At 39.4% G+C, this 12,005-nt stretch overlaps 1 protein-coding gene across 5 annotated transcripts in view; it reads right to left on the reverse strand.

Moving 5' to 3' along the window:
- LOC133540397 (tetraspanin-1) overlaps positions 1–12,005 on the reverse strand; it is a 192,996-nt gene that overhangs the window by 149,953 nt on the left and 31,038 nt on the right. For 3 of the 5 annotated variants that reach the window (XM_061882962.1, XM_061882955.1, XM_061882956.1), the window contains exon 3: positions 933–1,067. The exons of 1 other annotated variant lie outside the window; for it this stretch is intronic. The gene's annotated coding sequence lies outside the window, so the exon portion shown is untranslated. Of the gene's footprint in view, positions 1–932; positions 1,068–5,636; positions 5,903–12,005 lie in introns of those variants that run through there. One more of the 5 variants, XM_061882958.1, reaches the window with a different exon arrangement.

Consider the following 12,005-nt stretch of genomic DNA (forward strand, 5'->3'; position numbering starts at 1 on the left):
AAGACATAACGTTAAAGTTACCCACAAAAAAGCTGAACTTATGAATGCCTGTTGCGACTCAAAACACAGAAAATGAAGTCACCGCACTATCCAAAAAGTTCCTAACGCTCTGAAAGTTCATCCACAACAGTTGCTGCTGCGCTGCCTTAAAAAAAATGTCCTCGTTAACAAAAGATTAAAAACCCACAAAGACGGACACAACGGATCAATGTACTCGAACTATGGACTTAAAAAAGTTACGTACTGTGAGTTCTTCCCTTCATCCATGGCTCCTCTTCAGCAATGTTGTCCTTCCGTGCCACACGAGGTCCATGCTGCACCTTTTGCAGGAAATGTCTTCTTTGAAGTCTTTAAAGTAAAATGTTTCGACACTTTTGCTGAATTAGGGCGTACACTTTTCTCCATTCAAGCAATAACCTCGAGATGTTTCTCCGCTGAACTATCCGTACTGTTTCCCTCCGCCATTTTCCCAATGTTTCCAGCAAAGGAGAGGGCGTGGTCACGTGAGCGGCGCATGACACATGATTGGCTGGCTCACTGCCACCTCATGAGATGTAGCCTCAGCGCCGCCCTGGCGCTGTTTTGTACTGTTTTTGTAATTATTTTGATTATTGTTTTTCAGTTGTTTGTAAATGTTGCAGTGTATAAATAAAGGTTTAGGGGGAAAATGAAAACAAAAAACAGCCTCAGCGCATGTGCATTGCATAAATAAATGCAACGAATCAATGACTAAATTAATCAGCAACTATTTTTATAATCGATTAGTTGTTGCAGCCCTAAAAAAACAATCTATATATTGTATTGGTTTTAAAAATGTTTTAATGTTATAGTGTGCGGCCTAAGTGGAAGCAGTTTTGTATTCACGTCAAGCTCATTTTGATCTTTGGCAGATGACTAACAACAAAACATTGTCTTTAGCACAAATAACTTACGTCTTTCTGCTGAATCTCCCAAGGCAGAGGAGACGAGAGGCTGCGGGTTATTGACCTTCCGTCATCAGTCCACAAACTCGGCCACGTTCCCTTCTGCCCCGCGCTCCGGCGGAATGAGACCACCCTCTTCATGACCTTATTATGGGCAGAGATGAGGAACAGTTTGTGTTTGTTTTGTCACCATATGGCCCCTATTAGTCGGCTAACAACCCCACAGTCCCTGCAGGATACACACACACACACACGCACACACACGCACTTTGAAATTTGTACACGTGTGATGACCTTGGAGACCTGGGGTGTCAACACTTTTTTCCAGAAAGTGTTGCATGCATAAAAATGAAAATAATTGGGACCATTTTGATACCTTTTGCACATGAAATATGCTAAAAGTAACCAGATGTACATCACTATGCTAAGCTATTTAAACAAATCATCTTAGCTTTGTGTTATTATATACATCTCATTAATAATCAATTACTTTTATTTTTACAGTATGCTGAGGGCCAGTAGAAGATGAGCCCCCCTTTGGACATTAAGGTCTCCCTTAGGGGCAATTAAGGTCTATTATGCCGCTTGTGTGTTTGTGACCTCTTGATTAACATCTATGGCACAGTTAATATGAAATATACTCTACATACATACATACATATATCAGGGGTCGGCAAGCCGCGGCTCCGGAGCCACATGCGGCTCTTTGACCACTCTAATGTGGCTCAGCCGCATACTTGCCGACTACCCGAGAAGTCCGGTAGATTTCCAAATTTCAGTGTCTATATCAGAAATCTCCCGGGTAAACATTTTTCGATTTTCACCCAGACATCAACTTTGAGGGCGTGCCGTGATGACAATGCCTTTAACACCCTTTCTACATGTCATCGCGCCAGGATTTTCACCATGCTATCTGCGTGGCGGCAGGCCTGTCACATTTTGGATGCGACCTCTATCTGAATACATGCACAACTGCAAGGCATTCTTGGTCAACAGCCATACAGGTCACACTGAGGGTTGTGATATAAACAACTTTAACACTCGTACTAATATGCGCCACACTGTGAACGCACACCAAACAAGAATGACAAACACATTTCAGGAGAACATCCGCACTATAACACAACGTAAACATGACAGAACAAATACCCAGAATCCAATGTATCCCTGACTCTTCCAGGCTACATTATACACCCCCGCCCTCTCCCCCAACCTCGCCCACCTGAACCGACGCACAAAGGGGTGGGGGGTGGTAGCTGGGTGTATAATGTAGCCCGGAAGAGTCAGGGATACATGGGATTCTGGGTATTTGTTCTGTCCTGTTCATGTTGTGTTATAGTGCGGATATTCTCCTGAAATGTGTTAGTCATTCTTGTTTGGTGTGGGTTCACAGTGTGGCGCATATTAGTAGGAGTGTTAAAGTTATTTAAACGGCCACCCTCAGTGTGACCTGTATTGCTGTTGAATAAGGATGCCTTGCAGTCTCTTACGTGTGTCTGGAATAGCATCTTCAAACAATATTTTGGGCTGGCAAGCTATTTGTACAAGCTGTAGAGGGCGCTAGCGGTAGTGCCATCATTGTACGCTTTTATTATTGTTCATTGGGTGAACACCAGCGTACAGAGAATAAATACTCTGAAATTTGTTAGTCTCCCGGGAAAATTGGGAGGGTTGGCAGGTGTGACGCTGTCAAGCGGCCTTCATATAGAACTCGCGGGCCGCACTATCATTAAATTTCATATTAAGGTGTGGGCCGCGTGTCTGAGACCCTTGGTTTATACATAGCACAAAGCAAAAAAAACAACTCTGTACGCAGTATTGTTTCATTATAAATTTCAAAAGAGTTATGTGGCTCCCATTGTTTTCTTTACTTTGTGAAACTGGTCAAAATGGCTCTGAGTGGTAAAGGTTGCCGACCCCTGATATGTATGTATACATAAATATATAAATATATATATATATATATATATATATATATATATATGTGTGTGTGTATACACACACATATATATACATACAAATACTGTATATACACACACAAATATACATATACATATATATACTGTATATATACACACACACACACATTATATATATATAACATAAATACAGTCTACTATACACCATTATTCACATGTGAATAACATGAATACAGTCTATTATACATCATTATTCACATGTGAATATTATAAATATGTTATATATTTACAGTACATGTACAGTGAAAAGGAACATTTGCATTATACAGTCTGATGGCTGTCGGTATCCATATTGTTTCGTAAATGACATTAAATATTACTAATGAGTACATGAAGTAATCAAGTATTCAGTTAAAAAAGTGAAAGACTAAACATGAATATGTAGCATAATATACTGTCCCTGTGCTTCATCAGCGGTATCTAAGGTGTGTAATACGAGACTGGAACCACATTAATTGTGTGGCCTCACTTCCAGAAGCCATCCAATGCTTTTTGTGTCACTCCTGATCAATACCATAATGGCTCCTTCAGTCAACTTGCAGTCTGCTATCGAAGGAACATTAATCACTAACTCAATTGTTGCTGCTTTATTTCCTTCCTTTGCTCTTTATTGAGGTGACTCTGCCCACCACTTGGTGGGGTTGTTCCACCAGCTATCTCCTGGCAGGTGAAAAGGCCAACACTGGAGGATTTACACACAAAAACAGCAACATTTTTAGGACGTCAAAATTGTCGACATAAAAAGCACACCTGCCAATTTTCTCTATTGAGCACGGAACTAATGAATATGAATCGAGGCCTTTTTTTATTTTATTTCTTGCAGCGTGGAAAAGAACAACAGCGGCCTCTCAGGAGTGAGTTAATAATGTCAACTCTTACCATCTGCCGCTGGTAGACAAGGTGAGCATGTCCCAAAAATAAAAGGAGGCAGGACTCCGATTAATGCCACATTTATGATGATTAGCTGCCTTTAATGGGCGCCGACAACAGATAATCCTGTCAATATTTCTCTTTTCATGTTCACATTTTGTGCTGTTCCAACCTCTGTGGGAAGAAGAAAAAAAAGTGACTAATCATAATAATGTCCCGGGCAGACTTTAATAGATGTATTAGGAGTGATATATCCCGGGGGTGAATGGGTTATTGCTCATAAAGCAGAATCGGGATGATGGTTACATCAGATAGTAATACAGCTTCATTTAGGCATAGGCTAAAATGTTTGGTAATTGCAACAAATTTTGGAGTGTGGGCAAGAATATATTAAAGAGATTACTTAAAGCGGCGCGTGTGTCTGCCGCACACACCGCTTGCGTACATGGTCATGATGCACTGGCAGTCTAGGGTGACACCTTTTCATGTTTGAGCTTGCGACGGATTAAATATGACGAATAAATAACGTTAACCGTATTTTTCCGATTATAAGTCGCTCCAAAGTTTACGTCGCACCGGGCCGAAAATGCATAATAAAGAAGGAAAAAAACATACCGTATTTCCTTGAATTGCCGCCGGGGCGCTAATCAATTTAAAACCTCTTCTCACTCCGGCACTTACCAAAGGCATGCGGTAAAAGCAAGCATGTGCTAATTATTTTAAAACCTCTTCTCACTCCGACAATTACCAAAGGCATGCGGTAAATTTAGGCCTGCGCTTATAAATTTGAGTGTGATGTAAGGATACCATCATGAAAAGCACATTTAATAAAAAAAAACGTTATTATGGTCTTACCTTTACTTATAAATGAAGTCCATGCGCAGCTCCTTCTGATCAAAAGCATCAATAACTTGTTTATAGAAGTCTTCCTTATCGTTCTTCAGTTTTAAAAGTCTCTCTGTCTCGATGGAGATCTTCCTTTATTACCTCCTGCTTCGATTGAAAGTCCAGTTTAGAAAACTGTTTTATTTTAGATATGTAATCCTCCATGTTAAAAGTGCAAGTGAGAGGAAAAAATAAACTATCGCTGCAAACTCTTGCTGCTTGTTGTCACTTCTTCTGCAGCCGAGTAGTCGCAAGAAGGATCACTAGCGCCCTCTACCACCAGGAGGCGGGAGTCATTTAATGACTCCTATTTGACACACGCAGCTACGGTATATTAATAAAACATAGCTGCTTACTGTTCTTTTTAGCATATTCAATAGCTTGGACCTTAAATCCTACTGAATAGCTCTTAATCTTCTTCCCTTTATGCGATTTCAAATGATTGAAATCAGCCTCCTCCATTTTGAAAATGATGACAGGTGAAGTGTCACTCGTGACGTGACGAGTTTGATCCGGCGGATATTCTAGGTATATGCTAATTATTTGGCGAAACGAGTTTGAACCGGCGGAAATTCTAGACATGCGCTAATAATAATAATATTTCGCGAAACGAGTTTGACCCGGCGTTAATCCTGAGCCGGCGGTAATACTAAGCATGCGCTAATTATTTTGCGAAATGAATTTGACCCGGCAGTAATTCTAGGCAGACGCATACTATATACCCGGAGGTAATTCAAGGAAATACGGTATAGACGTCACACTGGAGTATAAATCACATTTTTGGGGGAAATGTATTTGATAAAACCCAACACCAAGAATAGACATTTGAAAGGCAATTTAAAATAAATAAAGAATAGTGAAGAACAGGCTGAATAAGTGTAGGTTATATGAGGCATAAATAAGCAACTGAGATCTTGTTAACCTAACATATTATGGTAAGAGTCATTCAAATAACTATAACATATAAAACATGCTATACCTTTACCAAACTATCTCTCACTCCTAATCCATAAATCCCATGAAATCTTCTTCCTCAATGTAGCTTCCAAACAACTCTGCCAACTTCAAAGGTATGCGCCACTTCCTCTTGTCCTTTTCTGCAGCATATTTCACTACATCCAGCTTGTAATCTGCACTACAGGATCTCCTTTTTGGTGACATTTGTGTTCAGCCCTTCTCACTTATAAGTTACCGCCAACAATGAAATGATCCATTTTAATAGCTACGGCAGTAACATATAGCATATAGCAGTTAGCATCCCATGACCCACAATGCACTTCTGCCATGACCCTCCCCCGCCAAATTCTTATTGGTTGACGTGTGTGTGACGATTGCTGACATTTTTTTTGTCTCTTCCGCGAATGAGATAAATAATATTTGATATTTTACGGTAAAAAGTTAATAATTTCACACATAAGTCGCTCTGGAGTATAACATCGCACCCCCGGTCAAAATATGAAAAAAACTGCCACTTATAGACCGAAAAATACGGTAATCCAATGAGGTGTTGCACGTGCTGAAACCTCTTCAAACTGAGATGTGGCCACAAAGCACACTCCTATATTCAATACAGAACAGACAACAGTAATTTGTCAAGTGTGGGGTAAAAGTGTTGCTACAAAAAGTAGCATTACAGCTACTTACTTAATTCTGCAATCTCTAGAATCCCTCCCAAAAATAAGTGTGTTGTTATTTATGATTGCAAAAAAATGTTTAAAAAATTTAGAATAAAAGCGCCTCTCCCCTTTTAGTAGTCAGAACATTATCATCATATAACATACTTCTGACCTGAAAGTATATTGTGTGGCTATTTATTTATTTTATTTAATATTTTCTATAGAAATTTCTTATACATTTTTGTGACTATGCTACTTTTTATGCACATACTAAAGACTATAAAAATGGGAGCCATTACCTCCCTGCTTTATTTTTGGTGGTTAAATCACCAAAAATGATTCCTGGGCGCGGCCACAGCTGCTGCTCACTGCTCCCCTCACCTCCCACGGGGTGATCAAAGGTGATGGGTCTAATACAGAGTATTGAATGATTGAAGACACTTATTAAGTACATATGTCTCGCTTGCGTGCTATTGTGTGCTTAGCTGTTGTGTAGCTGCAAGCTCCTAGTAGACTATAGCCTATCATGTTTATATTTTGTAAATGACTTGACTGAAATAGAAATAAACAACATTGTGTGACTATTGGAGGACATTTAGATATTAATGGCTGCATAAAAACAAGAATGACTACATTAAGTTCATGTGTTGTTATTTTATTGGATTTATTTTTTTTAAATGTCACTTATGGAAGCATAGCAAACTATTGCAGTATTTTGGGAGCACTTTGGTTATTGTTACCATTAGTTTACGCTAACAAGAGTTGGGGGATGACAAAATGAGGAAGAGAGTGGAACGTTGGCCAACAAGGAGAGACAAGAGACAGTCTCAGCAAAGTCGACGGTGAAGAATAAATGTTCAAATACAATTCTAGCGGTGTGTGTGTGTGTGTGTGTGTGTGTGTGTGTGTGTGTGTGTGCCAGCTGCTGTTTGACGGCAGATTAAAGCCTCCTGTGGTCAATTTGCTCTCCCTAATGTCACGTCCCCTCCAACAACTGGAATGACTGGTTGCTTAGCAACGGTGGCCCCAGCCAAGGGAAGCGCAGCCATGCATACAAAATCCGCACTGCTTAGGTGTGTTTATGTGCCTTTAAATTCTATGTAAATCCAGCATGGTCACACTTTATCCTTCTCGCTGGTGTGTGTGTGTGTGTGTGTGTGTGTGTGTGTGTGTGTGTGTGTGTGTGTGTGTGTTTGATGGGACAAACACCTAATTTTTAACTTCCCTCAAATGATCTTATATTCCTGCACAATTTGTCTAGTCACATTGTTTTGAAACATTTTAATGAAATGTTAAAAAAATATGATTATCATCATAATTTGAAAAAAAAATATTAGTACTTAATTATTTTCTGATATGTTCTTATATTTTACTTACTGCACACAGAAGTTCTATCATTCCCCAACACTTACGTTTTTTCAGTTAACCTCTTAAAGCCCGAGCTGTTTGTTTGCATGCTTTTTTTTTATTTCTCTTTGCTATTTGGGCTTATTGGACCCTAATTAGAACAAAAACTAAGAATCATCTTTTGATATGATGTACTTAGTCCATAAGTACACAAATGTGTACTTCATGTTCTTATTTTTCCACTTTTTCCCCCCAACTTCCATTGTATGTTATACTCTTCTGACACCACCAGATGGCAGTATAAGTGTCCACATAAGTGGCCATAAGACCCCAATTCAGTAGTGTACACAATTGTGGAAAAAAGAGCTAAAAAGGTGCTGTCCACGCATGTGGCCACTAAGCCTTTAGAGGTTTTAAGTCATTAAATGTAATGAATATATAAAGTAGGTTTTTTTGTCGTAATACTTTGTATTGCTTTTGCACTTTTTAGAAGTACCTCACAAAAAACGTATAAACCTACAATCATTATTTAATATTCTGATAATTGTGTGCTTATTATTTTTTTCTCTTTATTTAAATGTTTTTTTTCTGTTACATTTCAAGACCTTGTGTATTTATATTTAATATTTACATATATACATACCTTATTTCCTTGAATTGCCGCCAGGCATATAGTATGTGCCTGCCTTGAATTACTGCCAGGTCAAACTCGCTTCCCAAAATAATTAGCGCATGCTTAGTATTTATGTCTGGTCAAACTCGTGACATCACGAGTGACACTTGGCCTGTTATTTTCAAAATGGAGGAGGCTGATTTCAATACGGCAAATTGGAATCGCATAAAGGGAAGAAGATTAAGAGCTATTCAGGAGGATTTAAGGTCAAAGCTATTTAATACCGATATGCTAAAAAGAACAGTAAGTAGCTAGGTTTTATTAATATAGCTGTGGAGAGGCGGAGCCGACGGTCCGACAGACAGGCAGGGCATGCTGGAGCCTGGCCCAAAATGGCGCCGAGGAGGTGGCGACGGCGAGCTAGCGGAGAGGAGGAGCGGAAGAGTGACCTGGACTAAGTTTTTATTGAAAAATAAACAAAGTCAAACTGCTCAAGCCATGTCCTTTCTTGGTGGTCCTGGGAACCCGCAAGACGACGGCTTGAGACCGTCACAACACCGTAGCTGCGTGTGTCATTAAATGACTCCCGCCTCCTGGTGGTAGAGGGCGCTAGTGATCCTTCTTACGACTACTCGGCTGCAGAAGAAGTGACAATGAGTGACGTGATATGTGCTGGGACGGATATAACATGGGGGGTGCACGACAGACTCCTATGCTGGCTATGTAAACAACCGGGCTGAAATAAAGCATGGTCCAGTCCTAAATACCCAGCGTATTATTTATACAATAACACTTCTTGGTGGCAGCGGTGGGATAAAGAGATCACCGACGGAGCAAAACGGGAGGGGGAGTTGTCCGAGGTTAATTCTGTCGTCGCCCACACTTGAGGAGCCGAGCTAACTGATAGCAGCGGTCTGATAGCAGTTTTCTAAACTGGACTTTCAATCGAAGCAGGAGGTAATAAAGGAAGATCTCCATCGAGACAGAGAGACTTTTAAAACTGAAAATAAGGAAGACTTCTATAAACAAGTTATCGATGTTTTTGATCAGAAGGAGCTGGCATGGATTTCATTTATAAATAAAGGTAAGACCATAATAAAGTTTTTTTTATTAAATGTGCTTTTCATGATGGTATCCTTACATCACACTCAAATTTTTACTGCATGCCTTTGGTAAGTGCCGGAGTGAGAAGAGGTTTTAAAATAATTAGCGCATGCTTACCTTTACCGCAGGACTTTGGTAAGCGCAGGAGTGAGAAGATGTTTTAAATTAATTAGCGCCCCGGCGGCAATTCAAGGAAATAGGGTACATACATTATATTTATATTAGGGTTGTCCCAATACCAATATTTTAGTACCGGTACCAAAATGTATTTCGATACTTCTAAGTACTTTTCTAAATAAGGGGACCACTAAAAATGACATTATTGACTTTATTTTGACCAAAAAAACTTAGGGTACATTAAACAATTGTTTTTTATTGCAATCGAAGAACAATTTTGTCCTTAAATAAAATCGTGAACATACAAGACAACTTTTATTTTATTAGTAAGTAAGCAAACAAAGGCTCTTAATTTAGTCTGCTGACATATGCAGTAACATATTGTGTCATTTATACACCTATATTGTCAAACTTATGAGGGACAAGCTGTAAAAATTGATTATTAATCTACTTATTTACTGTTAATATCTGCTTACTTGCTCTTTTAACATGTTCAATCTCTTAAAAGGTAATAATCACTTATTCTTCTGTTGTTTGGAAATGTTATATTAGTTTTGGATGATACCGCAAATGTAGGTATCGATCCGATACCAAGTAGTTACAAGATCATACATTAGTACTTTTCAAGCAGAGTATAGTACCGTTTTTGATTCATTAGTACTGCGATACTATACCAGTACTGGTATACCGTACAACCCTAATTTATATATATATATATATGTATATATTTATTGATATACAATTGTTTTGTAGCATGTAAAGCCCCGTAAGTGCGTATTTATATAAACACATTAGGTATTTATTTATATTAATTATTCATGTATTTATTCCTTTTTTATTGTTTGTATTCATTTTTGTATATTTAACTTTTTGTAAACATTATTAATTACGTATTATGGGGCGGCATAGCTCAGTTGGTAGAGTGGCCGTGCCAGCAACCTCAGGGTTCCAGGTTCGATCCCCGCTTCCGCCATCCTAGTCACTGCCGCAGTGTCCTTGGGCAAGACATTACCCACCTGCTCCCAGTGCCACCCACACTGGTTTAAAGGTAACTTAGATATTAGGTTTCACTATGTAAAAGCACTTTGAGTCACTAGAGAAAAAGTGCTATATAAATGTCAGAATAATTGTATGCAAGTTATCACAAAACTTTGTGTTGCGAGATAATAAAAGCTGTCTTTGATCCTACCAAGAAGAAGGCTTGTAAAACTCCAGTGTGTAGGGTGGGAAGCAACATGAAGGTGTTCGGTTTCTTTGATGTATTGTAAGCAACAGAAAGATATTGTCTTGACCCGAGATCTACAAAGTGGAGAGGAAGCAGGACCGGCCCAAGCTCCAGGGATCTTTTGTTTGAACTGCTTTACGACCTTTTCTTTGAACTGTTTTTAATCAAAAGTGATGGCTATTTACGACCCCCCCCCCCCCCCCCCTTAGAAACAGCTGTTGCCATGCAATCAAGGAAAGTCCAAATAAAAGAGGAGGTGTAAAATCTTTTGTCAGAGCCTGGAACACTGTTCAAAAAGGTACAAATGTATGCGTTTCTCCTCATTGAGCCAAATATAAGTCAGTCTCTGTTCAATTCCTTGCTTCTTGTCTTGTTTAATAGATGTCATCAGTGTTTGAACCTGACAAAATATAATTCACTCCACGTATTTATTTGGGTTAATATATGTTTTTATGTTACTTTTTGTAGCTGGACAACTAATAGTATTATGTTTTGTGTGAAAATGGTAAATGATGTGCGTTTGAACAACTCAAAAAATGCTGATTGGCAAAAAATAAATATATACCATTACCTACCCATAAGGGAGTTAGGTTGTAGCTGGCGACATTAAAGCGTTTGTGTGGGAATGTGTGGAGGAGGGTTGTGCTTGTGTGTGTGTGCGCGCTCGTGTGAGTGTGTGTGTGTGTTCGCTTGTGTGTGTGTGTGTCTGTGTGTGCGTGCGAGGGAGAGCCATGAGGCAGCAGTAATAGATTACATTAGCAAGGCATGAGGCCGCCAAAAGGTCAGCCAATCAAATAGGAGTCAGACCACAAACCCTGGTCTGTGCAAAGGTGCTGACGTGACGACGCAGCATCCCTCCGTAGTACATGTCCACTACATGCCAAGTACATGTCCACTACATGCCAAGTACATGTCCACTACATGCCAAGTACATGTCCACTACATGCCAAGTACATGTCCACTACAGGCCAAGTACATGTCCACTACAGGCCAAGTACATGTCCACTACATGCTGTACATGTCCACTTTACCAACCGAGCTATACCGCCTGTTATGTGTAGGGAAAGTACACAGGAAATACATGTGAAGTATTCACTAGAAGTACATATGTCATATACTGGAAGTGCATGTAAAGCACACAAAAGTGCATGTGAATTGCACAGATGTACAAGTGAAACACACTGCTAGTACATATGGCATACACTGGAAGTACACGCAAAGTATTGTTTAAAGTACATGAGAAGTACATATGGAGTGCACTGGAAAAACATGTGAAATACACAGGTGTGATGTACAACAGAAGTACATGTCCAACGTATGTAAAGT

This window comes from Nerophis ophidion, linkage group LG22 (assembly GCF_033978795.1).
Source record: "Nerophis ophidion isolate RoL-2023_Sa linkage group LG22, RoL_Noph_v1.0, whole genome shotgun sequence".
Lineage (NCBI taxonomy): Eukaryota > Metazoa > Chordata > Actinopteri > Syngnathiformes > Syngnathidae > Nerophis > Nerophis ophidion.